Below are 6019 nucleotides of genomic sequence, written 5' to 3' on the forward strand. Positions count from 1 at the left end.
GGTACACTTCAATTGTGAGAGACGGAATCTAAAACAAAAATCCAGAAAATCACATTGTATGATTTTTAAGTAATTCATTTGCATTTTATTGCATGACATAAGTATTTGATCACCTACCAACCAGTAAGAATTCCGGCTCTCACAGACCTGTTAGTTTTTCTTTAAAAAGCCCTCCTGTTCTCCACTCATTAGTAACACACTACGCCGTCATGGATTAAAATCCTGCAGCGCACGCAAGGTCCCCCTGCTCAAGCCAGCGCATGTCCAGGCCCGTCTGAAGTTTGCCAATGACCATCTGGATGATCCAGAGGAATGGGAGAAGGTCATGTGGTCTGATGAGACAAAAATAGAGCTTTTTGGTCTAAACTCCACTCGCCGTGTTTGGAGGAAGAAGAAGGATGAGTACAACCCCAAGAACACCATCCCAACCGTGAAGCATGGAGGTGAAAACATCATTCTTTGGGGATGCTTTTCTGCAAAGGGGACAGGACGACTGCACCGTATTGAGGGGAGGATGGATAGGGCCATGTATCGCGAGATCTTGGCCAACAACCTCCTTCCCTCAGTAAGATCATTGAAGATGGGTCGTGGCTGGGTCTTCCAGCATGACAACGACCCGAAACACACAGCCAAGGCAACTAAGGAGTGGCTCCGTAAGAAGCATCTCAAGGTCCTGGAGTGGCCTAGCCAGTCTCCAGACCTGAACCAAATAGAAAATCTTTGGAGGGAGCTGAAAGTCTGTATTGCCCAGCGACAGCCCCGAAACCTGAAGGATCTGGAGAAGGTCTGTATGGAGGAGTGGGCCAAAATCCCTGCTGCAGTGTGTGCAAACCTGGTCAAGACCTACAGGAAACGTATGATCTCTGTAATTGCAAACAAAGGTTTCTGTACCAAATATTAAGTTCTGCTTTTCTGATGTATCAAATACTTATGTAATGCTATAAAATGCAAATTAATTACTTAAAAATCATACAATGTGATTTTCTGGATTTTTGTTTTAGATTCCGTCTCTCACAGTTGAAGTGTACCTATGATAAAAATTACAGACCTCTACATGCTTTGTAAGTAGGAAAACCTGCAAAATCGGCAGTGTATCAAATACTTGTTCTCCCCACTGTAGTTCCACCCACAACTTACTTATTTTCACCAGGTCATGCTTTTTAGCTATGGCTAAATCATTGAAACCAAGGCCAAACTCTTAACCAATACTCTTCCTCTTTAGGATGGTCAATTTAAAAGGACCCTTCCATTTGCTTTCAAATGGCACTGGAGGCGGAGAGATGGCCATAAGTGCTCACTACACAGTAGACTTCTGAGGGTATTTGATGACTTTGGTAAGTAATAAAGCATTTGTTAGTAATATCTTACAGTAAACAAAAACCTTTCAACTTGATCTCTACATAACCTGTTTTTCAAAATGTTGTTATTACATGACAAGTTCAAGGCAATTTTGTTTGAGTATATGTTACAGGTCCCAGTTTTGGGACTGGTGCAGCAGATAATAGTTCCTGTAACACAGGATAAATGATGAAACAGGAGAACGTGGCTTCTCTTTCAAAGGTTCTCTCAATTATTTTATTCAACATTCAAGGGCAAATCATCTTTTCATTGTATTTCAATTTTTTTTTGTATTTTTTTCCATTTAAAGTGTATTTAATAATCGGTCTCATAAATCCCTGATTTTTCCATAAACATATCAAAAACACATAAATGTACACATACAAAATATTACATTCCAATCCAATTCACATCCTAAAATTCTTTACATGTATACCCAACACATTTACTCTTAACTTTAATAAACAGGTTATAATTATGTAGTTGACTGTTGCCCACTATAGCCTCATAGGAGACTCTAAAACATGAAAGCCTTTAAAGACTGCTATAACTCATTAGAAGTTATTTTATACCCATGCTCAAAATACATTCACCCAGTGTAAGAAGGGCTAATAGAAAGACAAGACTATTGCAAATGACATTAATGCTAATTATTGGAAAATGACTGAACAAGCTAGCATAGCGCTAACCGAAGCCAGCAACCCAACTGACCGGAGCTAGCAAACAGCTAACCGGAGCTAGCTCGCGGCTTTTCTAACATTTACAGTACAACAATTACAAAGTTCTTAAACATCACAGTTACAACATCAAATTCTCTAAACCCTTAGGATATTGTCAGGAGTGTCTTTTTCAACAACAACAAAAAATTTCAGGAGTTAACAAATTGGGGTTTTCTAGATCAAAGGAATACACCGCCATCATTTCATTTTACACTAGACATGCGTTTTCTGTCTAATACGAAGTTATACAATTACTACGTTGTTCAAAACCATTACATTCACTTCAACAGGAAAGTTACAAAACTATAATATGGTATTCATTGTATTTTTGTACTTTACTGACCTGTAACACAGGATAAATGATGAAACAGGAGAACGTGCCTTCTCTTTCTACGGTTCTCTCAATGAGAACACACAGGTGCGGTGCAAGGATCGCATTTTGTCCCAGTGCAAAGCGAACACGTCTCACTGCCCCCTACTAGCCAACAGAAGTATAAGTACATCGCAATGGCGAAACCTTGGAGGACTGATATTTCAGTAAAAGCACTCTTCCCCAATACAAATAAACAATACATAAACACAAATGTGACCATACATTTTGTGTACGTCACATATACAAAACATTAAGAAAACCTGCCTTTTCCATGACATAGACTGACCATGTGAATCAATGTGAAATCTATGATCCCTTATTGATAAATCCACTTCAATCAGTGTAATGAAGGGGAGGAGACAGGTTAAAGGATTGTTAAACCTTGAGACCTGTCCAGGGGGTATCCTTGTGTATCAAGTTGCCTCACGCTACTGAAACATGAGATATGGGCTGTTATGGCTGGGACAAGGCTAATTATAATGCACTCAGAGGTAACGTTATTTCTCATAAATTTTTCGCCAAAACTAAACTTCTTAAGCTTGTTGATTATGTTTACTATGTGAAATGCAAAGTTTTCTACGTTGTTGACCCCGAATGATGGTGTAAGTGAATTCCCGACTGCGGATTGTGCCGGTACGCATCACAGATATGTCAAAGAAAACTATTGATATTTGCATTGGAAATGTGTAGCTTTTGCTCCATTGTGTTAACAGGTTATTTGTGTCTTTTTAATTGAACTTTTTATTACTAACTATTTTTCTTCTTTCAGGCCGAGTGCATGATGTGCGAGTAGAGCTCTGCCAGTGTGAGCCGTAAGCAGTGTCATTGGTCAGGTACATGCTCTGGCCTTGCACACCCTGCCAGCCTCAGACTGCAGTGGTCTGCTCACTACCAGCCTGCAGTTTGAGAGTGGTGTTTCACTGAGGGCCATATGCCTGTCATTCAATTCTCATAGGACAGTAAGTAATCACTTTTATATTCTGATTCTATAATGTGTCTTCTTTGTCTGAAAAAGTTAATAACCAAATTCCTGTTTTGATAAACAGATCTGTCATAGAAACCACATGCTACTTGTATGTGAAGATGCATTTGCTGTATGTGTTGATGGCCTACTGGAATGCAGTAATGAATCAGAGTGACTTTAAGTGACTCTGTTTCAGGGAAGAGGCTTGTATACTGCCCTGACAAATGAGGCCTATGTGGAGTTCCGAACTTGATATGTTGCGCCATCTGGCCCCAGAAACTGCCGATGGAACCCAGGGCCCGTTCTGTCCCAAGGTTTGTTGTATTTGGCCTATTACATTTTTAATCACCACCAAAAAACACATCAAAGCATAAGATATAAATTGTGATGTGTCCCCATGATCTGTTACAAAGCAGCAGCTACTCTTCCTGGGGTCCAAAAACTATTAAGTTGTATCCAAATATATTTGACATCTCTTTACAGGACAATGGAACAGTGGTGGTAGCAGCTCATGGGCTTTTTGGTTTGCCAAGGAAAAAGTTGCCTGGATCAAGTTATGAGCCACCAAAAAAAGAGGAAAAGTACTTTGCAAACCAAGCTGATCTGGATCGATTTGTTTGTAAGCCCATACCACCAACAGGGGTAAAGTGATAACATTATGCCTGAATGTAATATGCCCTGCATTTTAAGGATAACTTCCATTGTTATATTGTGCACAACTAGAAGGGAAATCTAAAATTATTTAAACTCATGATATCAAACCTTGTCACTAATTAATATTTAAATGATGCAGTTGTCCCTCCACTTCATCTGTTTGACTCATTGGTCTTAAGGTTGGAGACTGTATGTTGGTATTGTGTATGTTGAATGCAATATTATTGGTTGTCTCATGCAACATCCATTTAGGCACTGAACTTGGCACAACTGTGTGTGATCTGCTTCAGGCAACAGCTCAGTATGTTATACATGGACTGTACTAACCTCATTGTCTGAAGCGTTGGCGTTAGGTAGTTAGTAGCTACTGTACTCGAAATGTAGCTAGCTTGTTGCTACCTGGATAGCTAACTAAACAATAGCTGGAACGACCTAGCGAACAGACGCGAACTGGCTGAGTCGATTCAGTGGCTAGCTTTGCACTTGGCTGGCTAACAGTAGCTGCTAGGGGTAAGTTATAACCTACATTTGTGTTTTGTTTTTACATACTGGTAACCAGAGTCGTTCAAGGGAATTCGGGACATGGGTGACTAGCTCTCTCTGTGTGTTCGTGCCGTGGGAGGAGTTTTTTTTTTCGTTGGCAGAGAGCAATGGCTAGCTAGTATGCAAACTATTCTAGCTAACTAACTGGCTGAATAAGTTGATGACGGACTCGCTCAAGCTGTCGGGACTAACCCAGAACTTTACACAACGTTAGACACGGACACAAATTATCTGCTTGGCGTGTTGACACACTGGTGGTTTGTTGTGGCCGAGTATTGGTGCTAAACCGTGTTGTTGGAGGCTGGCATGCTAACTGGCTGTGGCGTCATAGGTTTCGGTGCCCTGGACGGTTTTCACGGAAGAATACTGTACCAAGTTAGCTAGCTGAATAAACTAAGTTAGTCTATTCCTAGAAAACATTGAACCGCTGTAGTTTACAACAATTATAGTTTCTGAGGTGGAAGTTGGGAGAGTTATATTTGGGTGTTTCAGTGAAACGTAAGTGAGGGAGGCCCCGCTCTCTCACTTTCCCAGATGTTTAGTTCATTTCATTCCGATCTCCTTTGCATTATTGTAGCCATTTTCTGTAGCTTGTCAACTATGTGTCTGTCTATCCCTGTTCACTCCTCTCCGCACAGGCTATACAAACGCCTCACACCGCGTGGCTGCTGCCTCTCTAACCTGGTGGTCCCTGCACGCACGACCCACGTGGAGTTCCAGGTCTCCGGCAGCCTCTGGAACTGCCGTTCTGCGGCCAACAAGGCAGAGTTCATCTCAGCCTATGCTACCCTCCAGTCCCTCGACTTCTTGGCGCTGACGGAAACATGGATTACCACAGAAAACACTGCTACTCCTACTGCTCTCTCCTCGTCTGACCATGTGTTCTCACATACCCCGAGAGCATCTGGTCAGCAGGGTGGTGGCACAGGAATCCTCATCTCTCCCAAGTGGACATTCTCTCTTTCTCCCCTGACCCATCTCCTCATTTGAATTCCATGCTGTCACAGTCACTAGCCCATTCAAGCTTAACATCCTTATAATTGATCGCCCTCCAGGTTCCCTTGGAGAGTTCATCAATGAGCTTGACGCCTTGATAAGTTCCTTTCCTGAGGATGGCTCACCCCTCACAGTTCTGGGTGACTTTAACCTCCCTACGTCTACCTTTGACTCATTTCTCTCTGCCTCCTTCTTTCCACTCCTCTCCTCTTTTGACCTCACCCTCTCACCGCCCCCCCCCTACTCACAAGGCAGGCAATACGCTTGACCTCATCTTTACTAGATGCTGTTCTTCTACTAATCTCACTGCAACTCCCCTCCAAGTCTCCGACCACTACTTTGTATCCTTTTCTCTCTCGCTCTCCTCCAACACTACTCACTCTGCCCCTACTCAGATGGTAATGCACTGTCGCAACCTTCGCTCTCTCTCTC

Source organism: Coregonus clupeaformis, chromosome 23 (genome assembly GCF_020615455.1).
Source record: "Coregonus clupeaformis isolate EN_2021a chromosome 23, ASM2061545v1, whole genome shotgun sequence".
NCBI lineage: Eukaryota > Metazoa > Chordata > Actinopteri > Salmoniformes > Salmonidae > Coregonus > Coregonus clupeaformis.